Genomic DNA, 18,580 nt, shown 5'->3' on the forward strand with positions numbered 1-18,580 from the left:
CTCAAAAAGAGACTAAATGTAGCAAGCAACTATAACAAGTCTCTATTGTTTTAATACCTAGTTGAAGATGATCTTATTTATTATAAATACAACCTATGCTATAAAAATCACAACAAAATAATTACACTAGATGGGAGTACAGTATTTTATACTTTACAAGGTACTAGCACAGACATTTTCTCATTTTGATAGTCACAATAACCCTCTAATTTGGATAAGGAAGAGGTGACCTCTGTAAGTAAAGAATATTAAAATATATACTTAAATTACAATTTATGTGATCGTTACAAAATGAAATGTTTTAGAAAGAAAAATCCTGAAAGTGATGTACCTTAAGACATTAATAAGGATGGGAAGATACTGGATAAAAATTTAAATCCCAAATAGACTTAACTTTTTATTATTCTATATAGAAAATTAATCATTAAATGTCTACCTGCCCAGAAGTAATAGAAGAAAGAAAGAAAAGCAAGGAAGAGAAGAAAGTGTGTATCTAGCCAACAGAAATGATAGAACAAAGGAAGAAGGTAGAAAGAAAGAGAAGGAGGAAATCACACACCAAAATTAAATAAATTGTTTAGACATAAGAATGTAGCTAACATTATAATTATCACCCTGTTCCCTTGAGATTGTACTCCAAAATATCATTAATAAAATTCTTTTGTGATTCTAATTTAGATAGGAAAGTAAAAGGTGTTAGTCTATTCAGCATATATGTATTGAGCCCTTCGACTAGGTTCTGTTTGAGGCTTGAACATATGGACTTCCTTATGGACTTCCCAGAAAAAAATCTATATGGTATTCTACCTAGTTTCTACCAGAAAAAGCAGGTACGTAAATTAGAAAACACCATGAATATTAGCTGCAATATTTTACAGGTGGGATTCATTTAGGACAGTCCAATGTGGGCTTTTGCAAAGATAAAAAGCATAAGATTTTTGGCCCAGTTTCAACTGATGATTTTCAGCATAAGCAATGTATATTAGTCAGTTTTCTCCAGGGAAACAGAACCAGTGAAAGATCTATAACTACGTATATATTTATAACTATACTAGAGGCCCATTGCACGAAGATTCATGCAATAGGCCTTCCTTCCCCTGGCTGCCGGCGCTGGTTTTCCTCTGGCACCCGGGACCCAGGCCTTCGCTCTGGCCGCAGCAAAGAAGCCAAATCTCTTCAATCTTCAGTCTTCAGTCATCTTCAGTCTTCAGTCTCCGCTCCATGCCTGCATATGCAAATTAACCTGCCATCTTTGGGTTAATTTGCATACTCACTCTTGATTGGCTGGTGGGTGTTGTGGTGGTATGGTCAATTTGCATATTTCTCTTTTATTAGTGTAGATGTGTATCTATATATCTTTATATTTAGAGAGAGGAGAAAGAGAAAAGAAGGAGGGTGGGAGGGAGAGAGGATACACACATGAGTGAGAGCGAGAGCGAGAGCGAGAGAGAGAGAGAGAGAGAAGAGAGGAGAGAGGTATTGATTGATTTATAATGAGTGAGGAATTTATTATTAGCAGGAGTTCCAGGAAAGTCAGCGGTATAATTCAATCTGAATCTGAAGACCTGAGAATCAGGGAAGCCAATGGTGTAAAACCTGGTTCAAGAGCTAGAGAACATGGGATGATGAGTGAGATGATGAGTTGAAGAGAAGAGAAGAGAAGAGAAGAGAAGAGAAGAGAAGAGAAGAGAAGAGAAGAGAAGAGAAGAGATGAGAAGAGAAGAGATGAGGGGTCCCAGCTCAATCCGTGAGGAAGAAAAAAGGTCAAATTTCTCCTCCCTCTACCTTTTGCTTTATTCAGATCTTCAATGGATTGTATAAGGTCTGCCAACATTGAGGAGGGAAATTTACTTTACTCAGTCCACTGATTCAAATGTTAATCTTATCTGGGGTCATGCTCACAGACATACCCAGAAATAATGTTTAATCTGGGCACCCAGTGGCCAGCCAAATTGAGAAAAAATTATCATACAATGAATGATAACTTCTGATGCAATGTGTAAACTAGTCTACTTCCTTCACTGAAGCATAGACAACATATTTTTTCTATTACATTTTAAGGGGGCCAATATTCTTAAAATTCAATGCCTTGAATGTCTCTGGCAAATCATAATTTCTGTGATAACCAGTGCTGACTCTGACAATGTATACTTGCCATATTGTCTGACAACAATTTAGAAATACCTCCAAAAACTTCCAACATAAGAAATAAAACTCCAATTTCTTTAAAGTTGGATTTTGTTTTGTTCTTTTTCTTAACCTTCCAACCTTCTAGGAAGATAGCACTTACTAGATATTTGTTCAACAAAAAATAAAATTGGCATACAATATTTATCTGAATTAGTTCTATCCTAACATTTTATTCATGCTGTGTATGTGTGGGAATAAATTACTCAGGCTATTTATGATTAAGTAAATTTGCATTTTATTCTTGACCTACCAGATTTAGATATTTAAGTCAGTTCATAGGTGGATACAAATTAACATTTTAGTTTTCACTTCTTAAGTAGCGTGGTTGAAATTTTAGCATTTTAATCCTAAATTGTGTTCGCAGAAACCTTGAAAATAGATAGCAATCAGAATATTTTAGTTTAATTATGGAATTTGAGATATTCTGTTTCAAAGGAAGTTCATGGGTCACACATTCCATCTTTGTATCAGGGAATGATAGGGTTGATTAGGCAGTGTTTGCACAGTTGAATTACTCTCTCTTCAGAAGCTTCTTTGTTTGAAATGCACTTATTAAATCTCAGAAAATGTCTCCCACAAAATTTGGAAAATTTACTACAGATGCATGGATTTTTTTATATTTTAGAGAGTGGAGATGACTTTTTATATAAAATCCTTCACAAAGAGAGCACTGTACATAACTTATAGGAATAATGTAAGTTCAATATATTTTATATACTCCTGTGGACCTTGACTAATCTGATGGCTTTATTTCCATTTCTTTTGTACCATGTGTCTTTATCATCAGTTTTATATTTACTCACAATTCAAGATTTTTTTAAAGGATTAGAGCAGATTTCTGGGGACAAATGGTCAGCACAACAGCTATTAAAAGTTCTGTTCATAAATGAATACTTACTTGCTTCATATGATTAATATTGCAATGTTTTAAATGAATACAAATGTTAATATTAAAATGCTTTTTTAAAAATATAAAGCATTTATTTATCTCATGAAATAATAATTTTGGGAAATACCCAATTCCAATTAATTGACAGTTCCATATGTCAAGTTTTCTAAAGAAATACACAATTTGGTTTAGAAAACTAAAACAATGTACAGTGTATCCTATCTAATAAAGAGGTAATATACAAATTTACCATCATTCCAACACACAAGATGGCTGCCCCCATGTGGTCAAAGATGGTGGATCCCATATGGACACAAGATGGCTGCCACAAGATAGCCAGCAGGGGAGGACAGTTGTGGGCAATCAGGCCAGCAGGGGAGGGCAGTTGGGAGAGACTGGGCCTGCAGGGGAGGGCAGTTGGGAGGGACCAGGCCAGCAAGGGAGGGCAGTTGGTGGCGATCAGGCCTGCAGGGGCGGGCAGTTAGGGGTGACCGGGCCAGCAGAGGAGGGCAGTTGGGGGGACCCAGACCAGCAGGGGAAGACAGTTAGGGGTGGGCAGCAGGGGAGGGCAGTTGGGAGTGACCGGGCCTTCAGGGGAGGGCAGTTGGGGACAAAAAGGCTGGCAGGGAGGGCAGTTGGGGAAGACCAGGCCTGCAGAGGAGGGCAGTTGGGGGTGACCAGACCAGCAGGGAAGGGCAGTTAGGGGCAATCGGGTCGGCAGGGGAGCAGTTAGGTGTCGATCAGGCTGGCAGGGGAGTGGTTAGGGGATGATCAGGCTGGCAGGCAGAAGTGTTTAGGGTCAATCAGGAAGGCAGGCAGGCGAGCGTTTGGGAGCCAGCAGTCCTGGATTGTGAGAGGGATGTCCGACTGCCTGTTTACACCCGATCCCACTGGGATAAGGCCTAAACGGGCAGTCGGACATCCCTCAAGGGGTCCCAGATTGGAGAGGGTGCAGGCTTGGCTGAGGGACAACCCCCCTGTGCATAAATTTCGTGCACCAGGCCTCTAGTACCTTTATAAAGTAGTACCCATTTGAATGATTCTCTAACAGTATCTATTATCTCCCTCTGAAATATATATGAAAAAAATCAAAGCCATTTTAGACATTTTTAATTTTTAGTTTTTAGGAATATGCCAATAAAAGTCAAAATGTTTTTCTTTTCATGTATGAAATATGTATGCATATTATATTGGCAGTATAATCTGGGATTAAAAGTATCAATATTAACCTTTTGCACTCGGATGTCGAGTGTGACTCGACACGGTTAGCATTAGAATAAAGGAATTGAGAAAAAAGCAAGCGAGTGCAAAGGGTTAAAGCATATAAGATTTGGCACAATAATATAATGTGGGGTTTGATGTAGAGCAAACATGTCAAACTCAAAGGCTAACACAGACCAAATAAACAAGGTTTAAGTTTATGTGGGTTGCAAAAAAACAAAAGCTTCAATTTTCATAGAAATGTAGGTTTATTTTGATAGAGACATGATGAATATAAAGGGCTAAAATAAATAACTGTTAACATAAAATAATAGAACATTTTAATGAAAATTAATATCTTTTCCTGAACATTAACTTACCAGACACTGAATAACTGCACAAATTAATAAGTGTAACACAAATAAACCTATTTTTCTTGTTCTCCAAAAGTGAAATATTTCCTGTTGCGCACACCAAACAAGTCAGTACAAGACTAATGATGTGGAAATCAGCTGCTAAAATATTCACTGCTAGTATTAGTGGAGAAAAATGGTGTGCCTGTGGGTAAGGCATGTAAGGGCATTGAATGCAACACAATTATAGTAATCAGTCATTAGTGAACGTTGTAGTCTGCTATTCATAATTATGTATAACAGGATATTGTAAAAATTAAGTTACAAAATTTTTATTAAAATGTTTCTTACATACTGTTATGTTGGCTGGGCCACAAAAACATTTGTTGTGGGCCTCGTCCAGCCTGCGGGCCGTGAGTTCGATATGCCTGATGTAGATGACTAATCAGAGGTTTCACCTCTTACCTTTCAAAGATAAATTTTCTTTAAAATATTTGGATGCATTACCTACTTAGTTGTCTTAATTTTGAAGCTATGTGGATAAATGTAAATCATCTAAGTAGTCCAGTGTCTAGAATTGTGCTGTAATCATTGCCTTAGTCTTTGATATTTTTAGGTCTTACAATGTTATGTTAAGTGGCAAATAATGTCAATATTTCTAAACTAGCTGTGGTACATTTACATAATTGAGTACTACACTGCTGTAAAAAAAGAAGGAACTCTTACTCGTTGCAACAGCATAGCTGGACCTGGAAAGTATTATGCTAAGCAAAATAAGCCAGTCAGAGAAAGACAAATACCATGTGATCTCCTTATATGTAAAATCTAATGAACAAAATAAACCAACAAACAAAATGGAACCAGAAGCATGGATACATGGAACAGACTGGCCAGTGCCCAAAGGGAGGGGAAGGGGGTGACTGGATAAAGAAGGTGAAGGTATTATCTAAAGAACATATATACATACCCCATGGACACAGAAAATAGTTTGGTGAAGGCCAAGGTAGGGGGAGGCAGGTGGGTGGAGGTGGGCAAAGGGGTGGGGGTGGACACCTACAATAATGTCAACATTACAAATTTTAAATAAATAAATAAAGTACTAATAGTTCTAGTCACAAGAAGAATTATTTTCCTGTTTTCTTTTTTTTTTAATTGTACCTATATGAGAAGATGTGTATTAACTGAACCTGTTGCGGTAATCATTTCACAATATATGTAAATCAAACCATCAGGCCATATGCCTTGAACTTATACAGTGATATATGCCAATTATTTTTTAATAACACTGGGAAATGCAAAAACAACAACAAAGCATAAAAAAGAAAAGTGCAGTCTCAGAGCTAAAAGGGCAGTCTCTGCTTTGAACACATTACAAATCAATCAGTGATTATGAAATAAAGAATGAAGGGACCCCTGCAATTTGGCTAGTGTATTTTCTTCATCAGTGTAATCCATTCTTTCTGAAATCACTGCATGAGAACCAGGAAGGTGGCAATAATACATAAGAAGAAAAATCTTTATTAAATTGGTATGAATCTGAGCTCTGGAGTCTGACTTGCAATGTTTTGTGGTTAAAATTCCCTCTTCTACTTGCAGGTGGAGGAAAGTGCACTGTAAACCAACATGTGAGGGAGAAATGATGGCTCCTGCTTCTTAGAATTGTTAGTCTTAAAATGTTTTCCTCTGATGCTCCAAAAAATCTAAAAATGCAGCCAAAGATAAGAAATTTCAAATATTAATCTTTTACTTTATGTAAGAGGTTTCATGGCTTGAATTAAAAGGATCTTATTTGCAAGCCAAATACTCCATTTCAGAATATCAAATGGTCCAAGCCTACTTTTCACCTTTTTATGGATGTATGAACTATCTTTATGGGATTCCTACCACTTAATTCAAGAAGAGAGCTCACCACAGGTAAAGATTTAAATACTTTACTTTCATTATAGCATATACAAAGGTCTGACAGGAAACTTTGCAAAAGTATTTCTGGTGTCCATCAAACATTGGACATGTATAAAAAAAGCAATATTTTGCTAAGGCCCCAAGAGATTGGGGTTTAGCTAAAATAAACCTGTGAACTTTGGTCTTTCCCTAGTTCTCAATTGATTATGAGAAAGAGAAGGGAGTAATGGAGGTTGAAGATTTATACTTCTACTAGTGATCCAGTGCATGAAAATTCATGCACTGGAGGGGGGGTCCCTCAGCCCAGCCTGCCCCCTCTCACAGTCCAGGAGCCCTCAGGGGCAAGAGGCAACCGGCGATCAAGGAAAGGAGACACCTCATCATACCTCTGCTGCTGCCAATGCCAGCAGCACAAGACTCAGCCGGCCCTGGTTACCTGAGCCTCGGGTGGCCCTGGGTGGCTGGGCAGCTGCCATCTAAGGCTTGCCTGCACCTCGGGCCAGCCCTAGAAGGCTGGACAGCCACAATCCAAGGCTTCCTGCACTTTGAGTCTAAATAGCATGTTATTAAACAACTAGAGGCCCAGTGCATGATTTAATCATGCACCTGGTGCACCAGCTGGCTGGCTGTCCGCTGGTGCTCCAGGCCTTCCGAAAGCCTCCGGCGCGGCGGAGGCTTTCGAAAGGCCTTGTGCCGGAGCAGACAGACAGACAGCTCCCCCGCTTTGGCTTTTGTTCACAGGGGAGCTGGCTGGCTGTCTGTCCGCTGGTGCCCCAGGCCTTCCGAAAGCCTCTGGCGCGGCGGAGGCTTTCGAAAGGCCTTGTGCCGGAGCAGACAGACAGCCAGCTCCCCCGCTTTGGCTTTTGATCGCGGGGGAGCTGGCTGGCTGTCTGTCCGCTGGTGCCCCAGGCCTTCCGAAAGCCTCCGGCGCGGCCATGGCACAGACGCTGAGCTCGCGGCGCCACTGGCTCCATGAGCTCAGCGTCCTGCTGGCCCAATCAGCTACCCTGGCCACCCTGAGTCCCGCCCCCTGCGCCTCCTGCTGGCCCAATCGTGGGCGTAGCGGAGTGATGGTAATTTACATATTACCATTTTATTATGTAGGATGATTGGGCTACCAAAGAGATCAAAGAAGAAATACAAAGCATCCTGGAAACAATTGACAATGAAAACACAACAATCCAAAAATCTATGGGACACAGTGAAAGCAGTCCTGAGAGGGAAGCCGAATGCTCTACAGGCCTACCTCAAAAAACAAGAAAAAAATGGTAATAAATTATCTAACCCTATAACTTAATTAGAAAGAGAACAACAAGAAAATGCCAGAATAAGCAGAAGGAAAGAAATAATAAAGATCAGAGTAGAAATAAACAATATAGAGACCAAAAAATACAAAAGATCAATAAAACCAAGAGTTGGTTCTTTGAAAGGATAAACAAGATTGATGAACCTCTAGCCAGGCTCACCTAGAAACAAAGAGAGGAGACCTAAATAAACAAAATCAGAAATGAAAGAGGTGAAGTAACAACCAACCCCACAGACATACAAAGGATTTATATTAATAAAAGGGTAATATGCTAATTAGACTGGCCATCTTCTGGACATCCATCCGGACAAAGGCATGGTGGCAGGGGCTGAGGCAGAGATGGTTAGGGGCAACCAGGCTGGCAGGGGGAGGGGAGTTAGGGGTGACCAGACTGGCAGGGGAGCAGTTAGGAGCAATCAGGCCAGCAGGCAGAGGTGGTTAGAGGCTATCAGGCAGGCAGGCAGAGGTGGTTAGGGGTGATCAGGCAGGCAGGCAGGTGAGCAGTTAGGAGGCACCAGTCCCGAATTGTGAGAGGGATGTCTGACTTCTGGATTGGGCCTAAAATGGTGGTCGGACATCTCCCAAGGGGTCCCAGATTGGAAAGGATGCAGGCTGGGCTGAGGGACGCCCCCCTCCATGCATGAATTTCATGCACCAGGCCTCTAGTTGTAAAATAATACTACAGCCCTAGCCGGTTTGTCTCAGTGGATAGAGCATCAGCCTGCAGACTCAAAGGTCCTGGGTTCGATTCCCAGTCAAGGGCACATGCCCGAGTTTCAGGCTTGATCCCCAGTAGGGGGCATGCAGGAGGCAGCCGATCCATGATTCTCTCTCATCATGGATGTTTCTATATGTCTCTTCCTCTCCCTTCTCTCTGAAGTCTATAAAAATATATAAAACAAAAATAAATTTAAAAAACACTACAAACAACTCTACTCTGATGAACTGGACAACCTGGATGAAATGAATATATTCCTAGAAAAATACAATCTTCTAAAACTCAATCAAAAACAATAAAAAAACCTGAATAAGCTGATAACTACTAATGAAATTGTAGCACTAATCAAAACACTTCCAGGAAACAAAAGCCCTGGTCCAGAAGACTTCACAGGGGAGTTTTACTAAACATTAAAAGAAGACCTAAAACCAATCCTCCTCTGACTATTCCAAAAAATTCAAGAGGATGGCACACTTCCATGTTCTTACTATGAAGCCAGCATTACCCTAATCTCAAAATCAGATAAGGACACTACAAGGAAAGTGAATTACAGTCCATTATCCCTGATGAACATAGATGCTAAAATCCTTAACAAAATTCTAGCAAATTGGATCCTTCATTACATTTGAAAGATCATACAACATGACCAAGTGGGATTTATTCCGGTGATGCAAGGATGATACAATAGCTGCAATTCAATAAACATGATCCATAACATAAATAAATTGAGAGACAAAAATCACATAGTCATATCAGTTGATGTAAAAAAAAAAAGCATTTGACAAAATCCAACCACGTTCTTGGTAAAAACTCTCAGCAAAGTGGGAATAGAGGGATCATACCTCAACATAATAAAATCCTTATATGGCAAACCTACAGCCAACATTATACTCAATAGGCAAACACTGAAACAATTTCCCCTAAGAACAGGAACAAGACAGGGATGCCCACTTTCACCACTTCTGTTTGACATAGTACTGGAAGTGCTAGCCATAGCTATCAGACAAGGAGAAGAAATTAAAGGCATCCAAATTGTAATAAAAAAAGAAGTAAAACTGTCATTATTCGCAGATGACTTGATATTGTACATAGAAAACCCTAAAGACTCCATCAAAAAACTACTAGACTTAAATTAATTTGGCAATGTAGCAGGATGCAAAATTAACACCCAAAAATCTATGGCTTTTTTATACACCAATAATGAACTTACAGAAAGAGAAACTAAAAAACAATCTCATTTACCATTGCAACAACAACAAAATAAGATACCTAGGAATAAAGTTAACTAAGGAGGTAAAAGTCCTGTACTCGTAAAACTACAGGACGTTGAAAAAAAAGATAGAGGAAGACATAAACAAATGGAAGAATATACTGTGTTCATGGATTGGTAAAACCAACTTCATTAAAATATTCATACAACAAAGCAATCTATAGATTCAATGAAATCTCCATTAAAATACCAATGGCATATTTCAAAGATCTAGAACAAACTCTACAAAAAATCATCTGTGATTTAAAAAAAAGAAAAAAAAAGACTCTGAATAGCAGCAGCAATCCTGAGAAAGAAGAACAAAGTAGGTGAGATCTCAATACCAGATATAAAGCTGTATTACAAATCCACTGTCCTCAAAACTGTCTAGTACTGGCACAAAACTGACATATAGACCAATGGAACAGATCAGAGAACCTAGAGATGGACCCAAGCCATTATGCTCAATTAATATTTGACAAAGGAGGCAAGAGCATACAATGGAGTCAAGACAGTCTCTTCAGTAAATGGTATTGGGAAAATTGGACAGATACATGCAAAAAATGAAACTAGACCAACTTACATCATATACAAAAAATAAACTAAAAATGGTAAAGGACTTAAACCTAAGATGGGAAACCATAAAAATCATAGAAGAATCCATAGGCAGCAAAATATCAGACATATGTCATAGCAATATCTTTACCGATACAGCTCTTAGGCCAATTAAACTAAGGAGAAAATAAAAAAATGTGATTGCATTAAAATAAAAAGCTTCTGCACAGAAAAAAACAAAAACAAAAACAAACCCATCATTAACAAAACAACAAGAAAGACCACTGCATGGACTTTTTGCCAATGTTATATCTGACAAGGTTTTAATCTCAAAAATTTATAGGGAACTCATACAACATAACAAAAGGAAGATAAACAATCCAATCAAGAAATGGGCAAAGGACCTAAATAGATACTTTTCGAAAGAGGACATACAGAAGGCCAAGAGACACATGAAAGCATGCTCAAAATCACTAATCATCTGAGAGATGCAAATCAAAATGACAATGAGGTACCATCTCACACCTGTCTGAATGGCTGTCATCAACAAGTCAACAAACAACAAGTGCTTGTGAGGATGTGGTAAAAAAGGACCCTCATGCACTGCTGGTGGGAATGCAGACTGGTGCAGCCACTGTGGAAAACGGTATGGAGTTTCCAAAAAAATTAAACATGGAACTCTCATTTGACCCAGTAATCTCACTTCTAGGAATATAACCCAAGAAATCAGAAACATCATTCAGAAAGGATATATGCATCCCTATGTTCATAGCAGCACAATTTACAACAGCCAAGATTTGGAAACAGCCTAAGGGCCCATCAGCAAAGGAGTGCATTAAAAACTGTGGTACATCTACACAAGGGAATATCACACCACTATAAAAAAAAGAAGTAACTTTTACCATTTGCAACAGCATGGATAGAACTGGAGAGCATTATGCAAAGCAAAATAAGCCAGTCAGAGAAAAATAAATATCACATGATGTCACTTATTTGTGGAATATAATGAACAACGTAAACTGATGAACAAAAATAGATCCAGAGACATAGAGGCATGGAACAGACGTCAAGCTCTGGGGATGGAGGGGTGAAGGGTAAGAGATCAACCAAAGGACTTGTATGCATGTATATAGGCATAACCCATTGATACAGACAGTAGGGCTGTGAGGGCATGTGCTGGGGAGATATGAGTGGCTGGGAAGAGGTCAATAGGGGAAAAAGAAGACTATGTTATACTTTAAACAATAAAGACCTTTTTAAAAAATCAAAAAGATAAAATAAAGAAAACCTTAAATTTTTACACTATATATATAAAGAGGTAATATGCAAATTGACCATCACTCCAACACAAGATGGCCACTCCCATGTGGTCAAAGATGTCCACCCCCATGTGGACCCAAGATGGCCAGCAGGGGAGGGCAATTGGGGGGGACCAGGCCTGAAGGGGAGGGCAGTTGGGGGGACCAGGCCTGCAGAAGAGGGCAGTTGGGAGGGACCAGACCTGCAGGGGAGGGCAGTTAGGGGCAAACAGGCTGGCAGGGGAGTGGTTAGGGGGTGATCAGTCTGGCAGGCAGAAGTGGTTAGGGGCACTCAGGCAGGCAGGCAGGCGAGCGCTTGGGAGCCAGTAGTCCTGGATTGTGAGATGGATGTCCGACTGCCCGTTTAGGCCCGATCCATGTGATCGGGCCTAAACGGGCAGTCGGACATTCCTCAAAGGTTCCCAGATTGGAGAGGGTGAAGGCTGGGCTGAGGGACACACACACCCCCACCCCCGCTTCTGTGCACGAATTTCATGCACTGGGCCTCTAGTTTTACTTATAAAATGGAGACCTGACTCTCTAGCTTAGATGATGTGGCCTTTCTCTATCTATCAGAAACCCAGTGATTCATAGGGAGTTCTGAACTCCTTGGGAAGCAATGTAAGTTACAGGTTTTTTCACAAAGCTGTGCCAACATGGAGCTACTTAATTTTGACTCAGGCTTGGAAAAATAAAAATGAAGCACTTGTTGTTTTACTCTTGTTGCCTGTTACTCTGAAAATTCAGCTGTGAATTACTAAGTATCTAACAAGGTTTAGGGAAAGAAATATCCATTAGCATTGAATTACCTGCTATTGGTTTACCTATAGGAAGTAGAAAATATGCTTGTTTTCTTTCTTTATGGATACCACTGTCTCCTTAATCACTGTGTGTTATAACTCAACAACCTCATGCCTAATGTTTTTATTTTTGCCAGATAAATAAACTCTAGTGCAGTATATTAATCCAATCACCAGGCTTATTTCTCTGTAACTAAACAATACCATAGTCATTGCATTTGGTGGTTTAATTATATGACAGAGCTATAAAAGGCTAATTAAAAATCAAAATACTTTAAAGCTATTATTAAATTATTATTCTAGAATTTCCTATCTATTTCTAGTCTGTTTTGAGAAGGATGTGTTTATGGAAAAGATGATGGAATCATTTTTGAAGTATTAACTCTAAGTTCGTATTTAGACTTCCAGTGGAGATGTTAAATGGACAACTAGAAGCTGTTCATTTAAAAAAAAATTAAGATATAATTGACATATAGCATTATATTAGTTTCAGATGTACAATGTGATTTTATATTTTGAAATTATCACCATAATAAGTGTACTTAACATCCATTACTACACAGGTACAATTTTATTTTTTTCTTGTGATGAGAACTTTTAAGATCTCATACTCTCTTAGAAACTTTCAAATACACAATATAATATTACTAGAGGCCTGGTGCACAAAATTCGTGCACTGGGGGGGGTGCGGGGGGAGTCCCTCAGCCTGGCCTGCCCCTTCTCACAGTCCAGGATCCCTTAGGGGATGTTATACTGATGGCTTAGGCCCGCGGGGAGCGGGGCTAAGCTGCAGTCTGGCCTCTCTCTGTGGGAGGTGACCAGCTGATCATGGGAAGGCACCGCCCCCATCACCCCCTCACTGCTGCTGCCTCTGGCCTCCCTCTGCGGGAGGTGACCCTGCAATCATGGGAAGGCGATGCCCCCATCACGCCTCTGCTGCTGCCACTGCCAGCCACGAGGCTGCCTGAGCCTCACCCAGCCCTCATTGCCTGAGCCTCAGGCCCTCACAGCAGTAGTGGCCATCAACAGCTTGTTAGAGCCCTGGGCCAGCCCTGGGTAAGTGCCAGTGGCCATCAGTGGCTTGCTGGAGCCCCAAGCCATCCCTGGGCAAGCGGTAGCAGCCATCAGCCACAAGGTTCCCTGTGCTTAACCAATTGGATGCTCTCATCCGGTGATGGGCAGACCGCGTCTTCCAGGGTTCTCCTGGCTGCAGGGGAGGGTACAGGTCTTTCTCCAGCCCTGGGTCACTGGGTTTGGCTGCTAGAGGAAATTCTCTACATTGGTTGCAGGACACCTGGAGGCCTCCACCGATTTCTGACCCTGACCTGAGGGGTGTTGAGGGGCGATGGAGGTGGCCTGGGAGTTTGAGGAGCCACAGGAAGGAGATGCCTTTCTCAGAACCCCTGACCCATGGTGCTGGAGGCCAAGGTGGGGTGTGGCCAGGCCAGGAGCTCTTAGCTGTGGAGCTTGGACTTTCCCTCACCTGCCTTTGCTGCCGGTGTGGAGGTTTCCCAGCAGAGTGGCTCTGCTGCCATTTGGCAGAAGGAACCTGTGGTTCTTCTGGGCAAGCAGCAGTGGCCATCGGGAGCACTCACAGCCCCCACCGCCATGTGGGGAGTACAGGCTGACCTCTTCCAGGCCCCACCTCCCCTGCCCCCATCCCCAACACTGCAAGTCTTGGCCCACCTGCCTCTGCTGAGCATGCAGCCTGCTGCTCAGCGTTATGTGATGGCATCCTGACCAATTTGCATATCACCCTATTATTAGACAGATTTGCTACTAAAGGCCCGGTGCATGAATTCATGCACCAGTGGAGTCCCTCAGCCTGGCCTGCAGGATCAGGCCGAAACTAGCTCTCCAACATCCCCTGAGGGGTCCTGGATTTTGAGAGGGTGCAAGCCAGGCCGAAGGACCTCGAACAGACCGTCAAACTCAGAGGGAAGGAAGGTGCACGATCGGGGCTGGGAAGAGATGCAGAAGGTTGGCCAGCTGGGGAGGGACCGCAGGAGGGCTTCAGGGCATGTCCAGCTGGACTTGCTCAGTCCTGATCGGCTGGACCCCAGCAGCAAGGTAACCTACTGGTTGGAGTGTCTGCCCCCTGGTGGTCAGTGCACATCATAGTGAGCAGCTAAGCGGCTTTAAAATATCATTAGCATATTACTCTTTGATTGGTTGACTGGACACTTAGCATATTAGGCTTTTATTATATAGAACTAGAGGCCCAATGTACGAAATTTGTGCAAGGGGCTCAGGCCCCACCACGGCTGCGCTGCCTCTGCCTCAGCCCCTTGCTGCCATGGCTTCATCTGGAAGGTCGTCTGGAAGGACATCCAGTCTAATTAGTATATTATGCTTTCATTAGTATAGATTATTATAGATAGTCACTATGCTGTATTACAAATCCCCATGCCTTATTAAACTGGAAGTTTGTGCCTTTTGATTCCCTTCACCCATTTTGCCCATGCCTTATCTCCTTTTCTGACAACCATCAATCTATCTTTGAGCTTTTATTGGGGGGAAGGAGAGTTTCAGGGGATAAATTCTACTTGTAAGTGAGATCATATGGCATTTGTCTTTCTCTTACTATTTCACTTAGTATAATGCCATCAAGATTCATCAATATTGTCCCAAATGGCAAGATTTTTTTTTCACTTATGGCTGATAGAAACTGTTTACTTAAATGAGAAATTTATTAATACCTCTGCTAAGAGAGGGCATTCAGCATACTCCTGATTTATATGTTACTAGAGGCCCAGTGCACAATTTAATTGTGTGCGTGTAGGGTCCCCTAGGCCTAGCCTGCTCGCTGCCCCTCTTCCCCGCCTTCCCAACCACCCCGGAGGCTTTCAGTCTTTTGAGCCACGTTCTGAAGCCCGAACCTCGCAACAGGGTGAAGACAGGGAGAGCCACCTGACACTCACCAGGAAACTGAAGTCCCAGGCTGAGTGTGACCTGCCTGTGTTCTCCCAGAATAAGTTTTCCCTGAGTTCAGCCTGCACTCCATGACCCCCAAGTCTGAGAAAGGTAGGGACTCAGAAGCCTCTTGATATTTTTTTCAGGACCCCCTTTAAAATCTGGAATCACTTGAGTCTCCCTCTCCTCGAAACCTGAAGGATGTAGCACTGGCATTTCCTTACCGATGCGACCAGCTACACTTGCAGCTCTGCTCTGCGTTCCCTCCCACGGAGCCTGTCCTATTCCCTCCACACCAAGTGCTCAGGTCCCGCCCCTCCCTGACGTCAAAGGCCTCTTCTGCCTTGTCATTGGCTGTCTCCTGGTGATGGATTGTGATGGCATGAGGGCATCATGGTGTGATGGTGTGAGGACCACCAAGGCTTTTATTTATAGGGCTAGAGGCCCAGTGCACGAATTCATGCATGGGTGGGGTCCAGCCAGCCCGGCCCCAATCAGGGTGATCTGGGCCAGGCTGGCTAGGGGGGGCGCTGTGGACAGTGGGCTGGCCTGCCCTGCCCCCAAATGTGGTACAGGGGCTGATCGGGGGTCAGTGGCCAAGGGAGGGGCTGTGGGAGGTTGGCCAGCTAGCCCCACCCTCAATTGGTGGGAAGAGCCTATCTAGGGTGGGGCCGGGCAAGAGGAGGGGCTGCAGGAGTTTGTCCAGCTGGCCCTGACCCCTATTGGGATGGGGGGCAATCGGGGGCGGGGCCGGCCAGGGGGGGGGGGCCTCAGGAGGTTGGCTGGCAGGCCCCACCCCCTGATTGGGCCAGTTCGCTGGCTACAGTGGGCATCTGGCTTTATATATATTTAGATGTACTTATAATTAAAATTTAAAAAATAAAATTTTATTTTTTTTCTTTTCTAAAAATGTAACAAAGGCTTAGACTTTCAGAAAAACACAGATGTTAGTTTAAATATTATTTTTGGCCAATATTTTATCAAGTACAGCAACTAATGAGAAAAACAGAGTTTTTAAAGTTATTGTGATATTGTATAGGACAGAGAAATTATTTCTGATATCTAGGTGTCTAAAAAGATTTCCTTTTAACCAATATGATTTACAAGGACAAAATTAAGAGAAAATGGAATATAGTTACACATTTCACATATATTGCCATACTGAACAGAGCAAGTAGATTAATGATTCTAGAATTTAATAATCTCAATTTATAACATTATCATAATTAGTTTTATGACATAAAACAGGGTCTGCTTTTCTTTTGTTGACAGTTGTTTAAAAAATAAAGGAGAGCTGAGTACTGTTACAAATATAATATAAAGTATATAAAATCCTGCTTCAAACGTATACAGGTTTGTAGCTCATAGGAGAAAACTTATCTGTAGATCTGCACTAAAAATAATTTCCATAAATGTTCTAGATACCAAAGCTCAAGTAGCATCATCTTGGAAGACAGTGTAGTTTGAGAGGAAAAGAGGAGACTAAGACAGAGGACCTCCCATTTCTCTGTTCATTGTGTTAGGAGGGTAACTATGCCAGTTATGCTCTTTGGGCTGTTTGTGGGCTGGCTTTCTGATGACAGAGCAAACAGAGGCTTTTACAAGAGGGCAGTAGGGGAGAGCAGCCGAGGCATTTCCTCCCTAACTTCAGCCCATGTCTTTGACAGTAGTTACAACCCTTCAGGGCTATATATCCTACCAGACAACCACTCCCCCGTGACTTCCACTCTCACTGAACTCTGATAACCCTATTTTCTCTCTTTACTTTTTCAGCTCTTGGCATGATAATATCTCAGCATCCTCTGCTCTTGCCCATACTTCTATAAAGTCTTTTCCATAGTCTCCTCACAAACCCTCTGAAGTTAATTCTATTTGTTACTGAAACAGACATTTACAAATAAATCTTTTCTTCTCTTTACAGTCATTGATGATTAAGATGACCCAAAGGTCTCCTCACCCTCAACAGACCATTGGTGCTACACAGAGATTAGAACTCCACACAGGCTCATCAGTTTCTGCCATTGCTGGCACTGCCAATATTGATGATGGCAGCTGAATCAAAGTTGCAGAAATAAGAACACTGCTGCTATCATTAATTCTGGGGATTTTAATCATTTGTTGTTCATCTGGGGTGAATATGAGCATTTTCCTTTTATGTCATGCTTAACTGGACACTGAAGAAAGGATTGGGCTGGGGAAAGAAATTATTTCAGCAGGTTGCTTGAGTAAAGCAGTTTTACAGCTTACAAACTCTTACTGATGCTGCATTATTACAGCATTTGAGTCATCAAAGAATGTTTGAGTCAGTAGGTCCCCTTATGAAATAGTGTCTTGATTGTTAAAATACAATTAACTCTGGAAGGAGAAAAGAAAGAACAATACTCTGTCCTTTTTATTATTTTTTTTATATAAATCTTTATTGTTCAGATTATTACAGGTGTTCCTCTTTTTTCCACCCCATACTTCCCCTCCACCTGATTCCCCACCCCACCCATGCCTTCACCCCCCACCACTGTCTTTATCCATAGGTGTAAGACCTTTGTCCAATCTCTTCTCACACCCTTCAGACCCCCTTCCCCCTGAGAATTGTCAGTCCACTGCCTTTCTATGTCCCTGATTCCATTATATTCACCAGTCCATTCTGTTCTTCAGACTTTTTATTCAATTGCTTTTTATATTCACTCGTTGGTAGGTATGTATTTGATGTCTTTTTGTTGTTCATAATTTTTATCTTTACCTTTTTCTTCTTCTTCCTCTTCTTAAAGAATACCCTTCAGCATTTCATGTAATCCTGGTTTGGTGGTGGTGAACTCCTTTAGCTTTTTCTTATCTGTGAAGCTCTTTATCTGACCTTCGATTCTGAATGATAGCTTTGCTGGATACAGTAATCTTGGTTGTAGGTTCTTGCCATTCATCACTTTGAATATTTCTTGCCACTCCCTTCTGGCCTGCATAGTTTCTGTTGATAAATCAGCTGACAGTCGTATGAGTACTCCCTTGGAGGTAACTAACTGGTTTTCTCTTGCTGCTTTCAAGATTCTCTCTTTGTCTTTTGCCCTTGGCATTTTGATTATGATGTGTCTTGGTGTGGTCCTCTTTGGATTCCTCTTGTATGGGGTTCTGTGTGCTTCCTGAACCTATAAGTCTATTTCTTTCACCAGGTGGGGAAAGTTTTCTGTCATTATTTCTTCTAATAGGTTTTCAATA

The sequence above is a fragment of the Cnephaeus nilssonii genome (genome assembly GCF_951640355.1).
Source record: "Cnephaeus nilssonii genome assembly, chromosome: 1".
Taxonomy (NCBI): domain Eukaryota; kingdom Metazoa; phylum Chordata; class Mammalia; order Chiroptera; family Vespertilionidae; genus Cnephaeus; species Cnephaeus nilssonii.